This window comes from Schistocerca gregaria, chromosome 2, assembly GCF_023897955.1.
Source record: "Schistocerca gregaria isolate iqSchGreg1 chromosome 2, iqSchGreg1.2, whole genome shotgun sequence".
Taxonomy (NCBI): domain Eukaryota; kingdom Metazoa; phylum Arthropoda; class Insecta; order Orthoptera; family Acrididae; genus Schistocerca; species Schistocerca gregaria.
In genome coordinates this window covers 804260691-804273487 of record NC_064921.1, presented here as the reverse complement: position 1 = coordinate 804273487, position 12797 = coordinate 804260691, and positions in this window count along the sequence as shown.

Genomic DNA, 12797 nt, shown 5'->3' with positions numbered 1-12797 from the left:
CCAGACTGTATCGCCTAGAACCGCTCGGCCTCCGCGGCCGGCCGCCTATATAAGACAACAAATGTGTGGCGCAGTTGTTAGATCGGCTACTGCTGCTACAGTGACAGATTTTCAAGATGTAAGCGATGGGACACAGCATCTCCGAGGTAGCGATGAAGGGGGGCTTTTTCCGTGCGACCATTTCACGAGTGTACAGCGAACATCAGGAATCCGATAAAAAGTCAAATCTCCGACATCGCTGCGTCCGGAAAAAGCTCCTGCAACAACGACACCAACGACGACTGAAGAGAGTCGTTCAGTGTGACGAAAGTGCAACTCTTTCACAAACTGCTGCAGATTTCAATGCTGGGCCATTAACATGTGACAGCGTGCGAGCCATTCAACGAAAAATCGTCGATATGGGATTTCGGAGCCGAAGACTCACTTGTCTACGCTTGATGACTGCACTACACAAAGCTTTACGCCTCGCCTGGTCCCGTCAATACCGACATTGGACTGTTGACTGGAAACATGCTGCCTGGTCGGACGAGTCTCGTTTCAAATTGTATCGAGTTGATGGACGTATAAGTGTATGGAGACAACCTCACGAATCCATGGACCCTGCATGTCAGCAGGGGATTCTTTAGGCTGGTGGAGGTTCTGTACTGGTGTGGGGCGTCTGCAGTTGGAGTGATATGGGACTCCTGATACGTCTAGATAAGACGCTGACAAGTGTCACTTACGAAAGCGTCCTGTGATCACCTTCACTCATTCACGTCCACTGTGCATTCCGACGGATTTGGGCCATTCCAGCAGGGCAATGTACACCGCACACGTCCACAATTGCTACAGAGTGGCTCCAGGAACACTCTTCTGAGTTAAACAATTCTGCTGCCCACCAAACTGAGCATATCTGGGATGCCTTGCATCGTGCTGTTCAGAAAAGATCTCTACCCCCTCGTACTCTTACAGATTTATGGACAGCCGTGCAGGATTCATGATGTCAAATCCCTCCAGCAGTGCTTCAGACGTTAGTCGTGTCCATGCAACGTCGTGTTGCTGCGTGCTCGCGGGGGCCCTACAAGACATTAAGCACGTCTACCAGTTTCTTTGACCCTTCATTGTATATACCGCGCCAAGAACGCACGGCGATGGGAGCAGGACTGTGCTATAGGGAACATTCACCAGGGCTTTCTTTGGAATTAATGGAAAGCACCACGACAGAGTGGCATACGTGAACACTGTTGAAGAGCATCTGCATCCCTTTCAGCTTGTTGTCTTTCACGACAACAAGGTCAGAATCGTGCTCAAGCAGCTCGGAAAGGACGTCCGAGAAATATCGCCAATGTCTCGGCCACCTGGAACACATCCAGGTCACTTGCGGGCGCCAGTTACTGCCCATAATTTTCGGGAATCGCACAGACTCTCATGTGGAGGACACAGTAATAGGCATCCCTGATGTTGAGAAGCAGCTAGCGAGTAGTCCTCGGCAGTGGCCCCTTACACAGTTTGCATTTATAGCTAATCTCTTGCGTTCCAAGCGATTGCATAGAAATCACTAGTGACGCTCGGATATAAGAAGGGTAAAATAATGGACCCGAAAAACTACAGACAAATATCGTTAACGTCTGTTTGCTGTACAATTCTGGAGTATATTGTAAATTCGAATACAACGCATTTCTTTTGGAAAAAAACGCCATTTTGTCAATGGAGTGATTGATTATTTTCTAAATTTTTTTGTTTATTTATAGACGCAACCACATTCTTACGACACAGTCATAACCGGTTTAGGCCATACAATGACCATCTTCAGATACTATCATAAAAGAAAATTTATATTAAAACATAAAAACAAGTGCAATATTTAACCAGGCTTATTAGTAATGTAACTGAATTTATGCGAAATACTATGAGCTATATGTATTTCGCATAAATTCAGTTTGATTACTAATAAGCCTGGTTAAATATTGCACTTAGTTTTAGGTTTTGCTAGAAATGTTCTTTTGTTATAGAATCTGAAGATGGTCATTGTATGGCCGAAACCGGTTATGATTGTGTCATAAGAACGTGATTGCGTCTATAAATAAACAAAAAAATTACACAACACATTTCTTTGAGACAGCAAAGTTTCTGTCCACAGATCAGTACGGTGAAACTTAGCATGCCCTGGCACAGTGTACTGGCAACAGGCAGATTCCACACTCCTAAATTCCCGGACAGCATCTAACAGGGCCTCAGTGCGGACTGGCCTTTTAACGAAGGTCTGAGGGTACGGAGTAGGTTTCCAGACATGTGAGTGGTTCGAATAGTTTAACCGCTAAGTGTGGAGACGGTGACAGGAACAGATAACATGAACGCCTGGCGCGATATCATCCCAACATAGTACTATACGACTGTCTAGAAAAATACTGTTGCCGTATGGCACCCCAATCACGCTTAGGAGTGGCGAGAGGGACTGAAAGGGTGATACGTAAAAATACACGAAAAAGGCCGATAGTTGAGTTGAAGACATAATTTCGTGGGTCGCTGCGCTGATTGGTCACAGTTCTGTGGAAATTTGACCGGTATGTAAAGCGTAACATCCTAGACTCCATTCCTTTGCTTATCTGTTTAAAAATGGGGTAAATAAGTAACCGGGCAATTAGCTAGCAGTCATTAAAAGTCTTCTGTAAGATATACCAGCACCTGCCCTTTCAGACCGTAATTAAAAACAACTATTCTACATATGATTGTAGTGATAACGCCGTAACGTATACACTTGCGTAATCCAGAATATAGCTTAAAAAGTATTACACTACTGGCCATTAAAATTGCAACACCACGAAGATGACGTGCTACAGACGCGAAATTTAACCAGCAGGAAGAAGATGCTGTGATATTCAAATGATTAGCTTTCCAGAGCATTCACACAAGGTTGGCGCCGGTGGCGACACCTACACATGCGTACCATCACGTTTCCGACTTTGATAAAGGTCGGATTGTAGCCTATCGCGATTGCGGTTCTTCGTATCGCGACATTGCTACTCTCGTTGGTCGAGATCCAATGACTGTTAGCAGAATATGGAATCGGTGGGTTCAAGAGGGTAATACGGAACGCCGTGCTGGATCCCAACGGCCTCTTATCACTAGCAGTCGAGATGACAGGCATCTTATCCGCATGGCTGTAACGGGTCGTGCAGCCACGTCTCGATCCCTGAGTCAACAGATGGGGACGTTTGCAAGACAACAACCATCTGCACGAACGTTTGCAGCAGCATGGACTATCAGCTCGGAGACCATGGCTGCGGTTACTCTTGACGCTGCATCACAGACAGGAGTGCCTGCGATGGTGTACTCAACGACGAACCTGGGTGCACGAATGGCAAAACGTCATTTTTTCGAATGAATCCAGGTTCTGTTTACAGCATCATGATGGTCGCATCCGTGTTTGGCGACATCGTGGTGAACGCACATTGGAAGCTTGTATTCGTCACCCCCATACTGGCGTATCACCCGTCGTGATGGTGTGGGGTGCCATTGGTTACACGTCTCGGTCACCTCTTGTTCGCATTGACGGCACTTTGAACAGTGGACGTTACATTTCTGAAGTGTTCGACCTGTGGCTCTACCCTTCATTCGATCCCTGCGAAACCGTACATTTCAGCAGTATAATGCACGACCACATGTTGCAGGTCCTGTACGGGCCTTTCTGGATACAGAAAATGTTCGACTGCTGCCCTGGCCAGCACATTCTCCTGATCTCTCACTGACTGAAAACGTCTGGTCAACGGTGGCCGAGCAACTGGCTCGTTACAATACGTCAGTCACTACTCTTGATGAACTGTGGTATCGTGTTGAAGCTGCACGGGCAGCTGTACCTGTACACGCCATCCAAGTTCTGTTTGACTCAATGCCCAGGCGTATCAAGGCCGTTATTACGGGCAGAGGTGGTTGTTCTGGGCACTGATTTCTCCGGCACTATGCACTCAAATTGCGTGGAAATGTAATCACATGTCATTTCTAGTATAATATATTTGTCCAATGAATACCCGTTTATCATCTGCATTTCTTCTTGGTGTAGTAATTTTAATGGCCATTAGTGTATTTTTGTCGCAGCTGTACTTTCACGTGACCACTGATTGCAAGTCCTCTAGCGCACACACCTACAGACGTCAGAGATCAGAATGGCGAGATTAGAATACTGTTGACGCGAACCGCTATCTCAAGGCGTCGGCCGCGACTGACAACGAGCCAATCACGGACAAAGGCTGACGCGGACGCACAGATACCCTCTAAGTACGGCACAATGCTCGGAACACTATTAATATTCTACCCTTTTACCGCTCCATTGCGTTCTGTGTTCCAGCCCTCTAATCCAATTACGAAGTCTGTTCAAATAATCCCGGAACATTCGTAATTTCGCGCCAATGGTGAGTTGCAGCGAAATGTGACTGGCATCCCTGCACAAGCCTATGCCTAATGTGTAACTGCCGGGAGCTTCATTGTCTTATGTCTTTTAGTTATTGTTCACTGACGTATTGAGTAAAACGTCATGTCGCACAGCTCGCGAATTTCGAGGTAGCAGAGTTAGAGGAGCAACGCGTGTGCATTAAATCCTGTGTGAAACTGAAGAAAACCTTTACAGAGACACACCAAATGATACAGGAAGCCTGTGTGTTTAAGCCGTACTAGGCGTTACGAATGGTTGGCACTCTTTAAAAATGGCCGGACGGAAGTTAAAGATGACCGTCGTTCAGGAGGCCATTCGACAACTGCCGACGACGTTCATTTGTCAGGAACGTCAACGAAATTGTGCGCGCCAATCGGAGAATGTCTGTCCGAAAGACTGCAGAAGAATGTAACATTTCAGTTGGATCATGTCACGAAATCTTGACAAAGCATCTAGGAATGCATTGTATTCCCGCCAAGTTCGTCCCACGGTTCATGAATCAAGACCAGACCTTCGCCTCGCAATGTGTGTAGAGCTTTTGGATCACGCAAATGAGGACATCAGAACTGGTGATCAGACGTGAGTCTACGGTTATGATGTTGAGACCAAGGTTCAGTCTTCAGAGTGGGTTGTGAAAGGTTCTCTTAGACCGAAAGAAGCTCGCTTGGTCAGGTCAAATGTCAAAGCCATGTTGATAGTTTTCTTTGAAGGATCAGTTCATCATGAATTCGTGCCACAGCGACAAACTGTTGTTAATCGATGGTTCTATCGGGACGCGTTGCGACTCCCGCGAGAATATGTGAGAAGCAAACGGCCTGAAACGTGGCGAGACAATTCGTGGTTTTTGCATCACGACAACGCAGCCGCACATTTCTTCCTGTTGGTGCGTGACTGTTGCACAATAAGCGAAATCACTGTCTGCCTCATCCTCCGTACCCTCCAGACGTGGTCCCTGCGGACCTTTTTTATTTCCAAAATTGAAACCCCCGTTGAAAGGACGAAGATTTGCAACGATAGACGAGATAAAGGAAAATTCGCAGACGACGCTTCGTGAGATCCAGCAAGAGGCGTAGCAAGACTGCTTCCGGAAGTGGAAACGGCATTGGGAGCGGTGTATCAATTGTGGAGGAGAATACTTCGAAAGAGATCACGCACAATAAGTGAAAGGTAACCGTTAAAAAAAATTGTGAACAAAGGTCCGGTATTTTCTGAACAAACTCACACCATGTCTTGCATTTGCTTAACTAGAATACCGCTGTCCTTCATTAGAAGTTTGTATTCGTCAGGACAAAAAAAATGTACACTGTATGTTAACAACTTCCACGAAGATGGGGCACTGCAGAAAAGAAGAGTTGGTTAAAATTCTAAGATACATAGCGTTCCATACATAATGAATGAAGTGCTAGGCAACAGAAGCATAAAACCTACATCGGCGTCCTGGGCAATGTCCCAGTGGAGTTGGCTCGCCGTTACCTTCCTGCGATCTGTTACGAACTGTCTGGTGTGTATCTGTGTCGCGTTTAAGAGTATGATGAGCGCTTGGACAGTGTAGTGTTGGTCTTCTGTTGCTATGTATGAAGGGTAGGGCCCGCTGCCGACACATAGCCTTCCCCTCTCTAATAGTACCAAGGGGCTAGACGAGCGGATGGACGGATCACCATCGTGTCCCATAGCCACACTTCACGAGAGACAGCGGAGAGTTTCGGTACTTGAACCAGGACACTGTCGCTATGGCTTTACGCCACCAGCACCTCTCCTTCCCTCACCGGGAAAATACTGGAAGCGGAAATTATCCACTGCCAAATCCGAATGCGAATTACTGTCGAGTAGTGTGCCACCGCACTAGAGTCCGTTAGCGACGTCGGCTACGGAGGCGGGTATTAAAATTCTAGAAAGGATCAAGACAAGGGAGCATGGTCTCGCGCCAGGATGGAAGACGTAACTTATTTATGTATCAAATTAATAGTGATAAAAGAAAATAAAAAAATAGAAAAAACTTTAAAACTAAAATGGTGTTAGTCCATCTGTTAATTTATCTGCTGCTGTTTCTACTTGTCACCTGCACCCTAGTAGCAACTTCAGGCCGTGTTTCACAGCTATTATTATTATTATTATTATTATTATTATTAGTAGTAGTAGTAGTATTGGCGAATTCTCCCCAGAAATGGAAGACGTTAAGCAAATAACTATCAATTTTTTCTTTGAGTTGTTCTTGTTCTTCCAGTAGGCTTTCATTCTTTCCGAGAAGAAAAGTTTACGCTCATCCAACCACTTTGGTCTGTACTGCTTTTCTTTTGATTGCTGTGATATAACTTCCCATTCGTCTACTTCGTGTCTGGCGGTGTCTCTTCCTAGAATGTCGGCTGGTCTTAGGCTTAAATTATTTAGGTCCTTCCGAATTTCATCTAGCCAAGGTGTGGTATTCGTAAGTGAGGTTACATAAGTTATTATTCTCTCAGTCAATCGATTTTCTGTTAGCCGGCTGAGGTGGCCAAAGTATTTCATTCGCCTTTTCCTAATATCAATTTCGATGTTTGAAAACTTTTCTATTGTTTTAATTGATTGTAGTCTATAACCGTCTTCCGCCTAAAATTTTCCCGATGTCTTCAAGTTGTTGTTTTCTGTGAAGGGTTAGTGTTTCACTTGCGTAGAGGATTGTTGGTTTTATGACAGAATTGTTGTATCGAATTTTTGCCCCTATTGTTATTATTATTATTATTATTATTATTATTATCGTTAATTCCCCTTAAGTAGGGTGCTAAAACACAATTTTCAAAGCATTATTTCTAACTTTTTTCCCTTCCCAAAAATCAGTCTCCCATATATTCACTGTGTTTCTTCATCCTCTCTTCTGTCCACTTCTTTCCTGTTTTCTTCTCATTGGGCGTTTCCTGACATTTCTGTTTTCTGATATTTTTTTGTTATTTCCCTGTCTGTCGTCGTCTGTGGTGATGTTCAATTTCTTGAGGTCTTCCACGATTTCACTTACCCAGTTCGTTTTCATCGCATTAGTTGTCATTACGTTAAGACTCTTCTAGTTCAGTCTGTTTTCGTTCATACTATGTATATGTCCGAAGACCTTTCTCCTTCTTTTCCTGATTTTCGTTCTTCCCCAGATTACTGCTGTTTCCGAGGCATACAAGGCCTCTTGCACGATTGCTGCGCTGTACTGTCGTAGTTTGGCATTGAGGAAAATACTTCTGTTGATCTAATGGTTCCGTGTAAGTCTGTATGTTTTTTGTAGTTCACTGATTCATTCTTCATTGGATGTGGAGTTCTGTCCTGTTTTCTGTATACTCTCTCCCAAGTATTTGAAACTTTCTACTTGTGTTACCTTTCCATACTTCATTACCAGAGAGTACCTGTCCATGTATTTTTCGTACCAGATTTTAAGTCCTGTTTTGGCTGAGATTTCGTGTAGTGTCTCTAGAGCTTCTTTGACAACTTTCCTCTTATTTGTTATGATGGCTATATCACCAGCAAATCGATCGAGGGTTTTACCTTCGTGTCTTTGGTCCTCTTTTGCTGCCTTTGTCTCGTATCTTCAAGGTGCCGACATGTTAATTTTTGGTTGTGGCACTGTCCAGTGAAGGGATGCCCTTCCTATTACCCCTTCTGTGTACTCCTACTGTCTGCATCAAGTGTTATCCCATGTGAAAATGTGAAAAAGTTTTCGAAATGTAATTGAGTCGGGACGTGTGTACCTGTCTGCTATTCACGAAGTCGGATGTGGGAAACCGCCTAAAAACCACATCCAAGCTGTCCGCCACACCCGCCCCCCTCGTTATATAACCCACCTCCCCGAAACCCCGTAACGGCGTGCAGGCGCGCACGGTTACCCGGGCGGGTGTAGTGTGCCTCATTATAACGCTTGCCTGCTTAAAAAGAAAGTAAGGGAAGGAGAGAATGACACTGAGAAAAAGTAACAGTAGAGCTAGAAGAAGACTTTATAATTAATAAGGAGAGAGTAGCACTAATGCTAAAATAAAGGGTGACGCAGATAAAATACCCCGCCATCCCGCCTTCCCTGTGAATGCGAATGAAATATTTCGACTTCTGAAGTAAACAGCTACAGTAGTGCCCAGCTTCATGCAATAATCTATTGTTAGCATTCTTGTGTCAGCATTTCATTTTATTTCATCAGTGAAGTTAGACCTTCCTACCTGTGCTCTGAAAGTGACTTTCCTGACAGAAGAAAGAATTGAAATTTGACAGCATTTGTGGAAGCAGGTTCGATTAAGGAACCTCGAGAACTTTCGGGGTCAAGTGTCCAGACAGAGGACTACCAGTACAGAGAGCAATACAAAGTCTGTATAAAAATTGGCACACCTACGGATCTGAGTAAAATGTAAAACGACAAAGTTTTCCTTCAGTTCACACACCAGGAGTTATTGCAGACATTCGCCGAAGTGTTATTCGGTGCCCAATAACATCAAAGACATTTTGTTAGGCGCTTTCTATGACATCATGAGTGGTAAAGCAAGGTTTCATGTTTCCGGCCATGTGAATTCATAGAACACAAGGTGCTGGCCAACGGAGAATCCTAACATTGTGTGTCAGCAGCCACTCCATGATGAAAAAAATCAGCGTTTGAGACGGTGTAACAGGAACGCGCGTCATTGGACCGATATTCCTTTACACTACTCTCAACACGGTTGCGTTTACGGAAATTTTTGATACATTTTGTGCTCGACTCGTTGAATATGTAGGACGATACTACTTCCAGCAAGATGGGGCAACATCCTACACGTCTAAGGTATCCCTGCAACGATTCAATAAATGTCTTCACCGACGAACGAACTGTCAGCAAACATTTATGTTCACCACGTTTGCCGGTTCTAACAACATTCGATTTTTTCCTGTCGGGACACTTGAAGACCAAAGTCTATGAAACAAATCCACACACAATAGAGGAACTGAAAGACATCAGCTGTGAAGTTGTCGCCATCGATATTTGAACTTTATGCCGGATGTTTGTGAATATGCGTAGTCCGTGCACAGCTGTGTATTAATGTTGCAGGGGGTCACATTCAACATTTATAAATTTATTTTTCGCTGTATCTTTCATTGTCAATAAATTGTAAGTCAATTTGAGCTCTTCCTTTCTGTAATTTCACTGCATTTCCTTTATATTTATACGGGGTACTTTCATCTGCGCCATCCTGAATGCACGGAAGATAAGATAACGCAAGTACATTCACTCAAGGGGAGTTGGAGCCCCCTATTTGCGAGTAGAACAGGAAAGGAAATGCCTAGTGGTAGCACGTGGTACGCTCCACCATGCACCGTACGGTGGCTTGCGGAGGATGCACATGTGGGTGTTGATATATCGACAACGTATTTCGTTACTTGACTTGCCTGTACTTCAGAAACCACTGTAGCAATGGACATGAGACTTTTACAGGGCATTACACGTTATGTTCTTTGTGTACTGAATTAAAATCATTGAATTTCAGCCAGTAGTTTCGGAAATACAATTATTTACCTATAGTTAAAATTTTGCATATTTTTGTACGCTCTGCAAAATAATTTATATCATAATTCACATCATGTTTTTATTTTAGTTCAATAGACTACTCAGATGTGTTGCAACTCCCTGAAAATTTAATTAGTCTATCCCAAGCGGTTCCAGAGATTTTCAGGAACTGTTTCTAAAGTTGTAATTAAAAGTTACTGAATACATCTATATTGGATAAAAAATCCTTAAAGAGGAAGGCGACCATTACCACAGTAACTGCGAAACAGACTTTAAAAATTCTGTACAGTTGCTCAAAAATATTCGCTGGTTTCTTATGAATTTCTTTATTGTTTCTTCTTACGACGCGTTTCGGGATTATCTCATCATCTGATGAGCTGGTAAATAAAATTTCTTTTTATATATGGTACATGTTACATGAGTCTTATAATGGTCGTGCATCGACGCATAATATTTGCTGATGTACCTTTTTTTGCTCCTGTACTCCTTGTTGGTGCTACTATGGACATTTTATTTGGGAAGTTTTAAATATCTGAGAAACCAGTGTGGAGCTGTAATATTGTAATTGGAGCATTTCTCAGTATGTCGACGACACTGATGTGTAGTTATATTTCTGAGAGATCTGAAGCTGAAAGCTAGTTATCGTTGAAAATAGTCATGAAATGCACTATTTCACACCAAGCGATCTTGGCTTGTAATATTACTAATTCCAACATTAGTTCGCCGTAACAATACGTGCAAATTATATGTGACAGATATGTTCTGCTCGGTCCACTGATTTTATGTATTTTTTTCTCTCTCCAGAATTTTGACTTCCCAGTATCCACACTGGACACTGCAGCAACAAAATTCTTAGAACTTGTACACACTACGTGGGTTTCTGTTATGAAAAGCTACTTATTCAAAAAAATGGTTCAAATGGCTCTGAGCACTATGGGACTTAACATCTATGGTCATCAGTCCCCTAGAACTTAGAACTACTTAAACCTAACTAACCTAAGGACATCACACAACACCCAGTCATCACGAGGCAGAGAAAATCCCTGACCCCACCGGGAATCGAACCCGGGAACCCGAGCGTGGGAAGCGAGAACGCTATCGCACGGCCACGAGCTGCGGACAAAAGCTGCTTACTGATTTTGACGGTGCTACATATTGAATCAACATAATTTCGCGTTTGTAATACTGCAGTTCATAGCCTTCAACATAAAAGTTGCTGACTTCATTTGATCTAGAAGTAATGCGAATGATTTTTTTTTAATTTGTTGAACAGGTCCAGACATTAAAAAATACTTACCATTCGAGTTTACAAATTTTGTTAAGAAAATTGCAAGATTTATAATGGGATAAAAATCCGAAAATGTAAAAAAAAATCCGTTCCAACTCCTCTTAAGTGATACATTACAGCGTGACGCTGCAAAGACCTACTGTGCAGAATTAAAGGAGTATAACACGAGGAAGCCTTTCAAATTACATGTGAAAATATAGGGTTTATCACTAAAACTTTTCCGTTGTAGTAAAATCCTGATGGTAACGAAACCCGCAGAACGGTCCAGAGCAGACCAGAAGCGGTTGTACAAAGTCCAAACTGCCTACGCGCCTAGCGCTCCTTGCTGCAACGTGGCTGTTCCTTTTCGACGAGTCCGTGTCATTAAGTACATAGCCTTAGAGAGACTTCACGCAGAAGAATGGTCAGTGCCGTGCTGCAAGGGGGTGGTGAGACAGACCCCTGCTAAGGGCGCAAAGGAGAGGCAAAAACTGACCAAAAAAAAATAGAAAGAAAAACCGTCTTTGAATGTACCTGGAAAGGTATTCACCACGTTATCGCAGTAACATTTCGTCTAAGTAATATCATTAACAAACCGCTGCTACCGAATAGACTTCTATCGCTGACATGGTCTGTGTGACACCAGAGCGCATGGTTCACTCAGTCCGCCTACACACACACACACACACACACACACACACACAGTGCGCTCATGTTCAACAATGGAGTTCTTGAAAAATGTTCGGGGGATGTGTTATTTACTCGTCCCACCTGATGGTACTTTTGCTACTCCCCAGTTCCGATTTGATCTACTTTGTAAATGAACAAAGAATTAAAGAATAAGCCATCTGTAGGTGATTTTTATTCGTACTTGTAGAGAAGTATACTCTGTTCGTCTAACAATAAACTCATTCCCTGTGTGAACATCCCTGCCATTAGTCATCGACTGCAGTACTCATGCATGTGTTGTTTTAAATCTACTGGAAGTAGTACTTGTGTATGGACGTAGGAATTTTGTTGTTGCTATAGCGAGAATGAAACTGACTCACAGTAAAGCGTCGTAAGTTTCTTAGCAAATCACGGTGTTCAGCGCCTAATCCATGTAGCTCTTTTATCAGATGTCACAGACAGTCGATTCTTGGTAGCTGCCAGTCTTGCCCATGAGAACCAATGCAGTAGCTGCAGTAAAGAAAAAGGCATGGATTTCTTTTTACTTTCTATGTTTATGTTCATTTTAAAGTATTAAAAGTTTAAATAGCTTATAATTTGTTTACTATTGTTATACATGTAATTTGTTGTGTGCAATTCTTGATCAACACGTAATATTTTCAATAATGCTTGTTTCATTAAAGCTGCTTAAAATTGTAAAAAATTTGTAGGAAAAATTGCAAAAAAATGTAGATTTACTGTGGGTATGGCGGTGTGGAGGGAGCAGCTATTAGAGACGCTGGATCACTTCGGCACGGCTCTGGGAATGACAAGGGTTAGAATGCCAGAGATGGCTAAAGAACGGTCTATAGCAAACATCGTTTGTAGACGGAATTCAATATTTCAGCCTCCATTTTACTATTTTCCACTACATAAGGCAGACGATGGACGACAGAAATAATTATCGCTTCTAAATTTGCGCCATTTTAGCGAAGGGT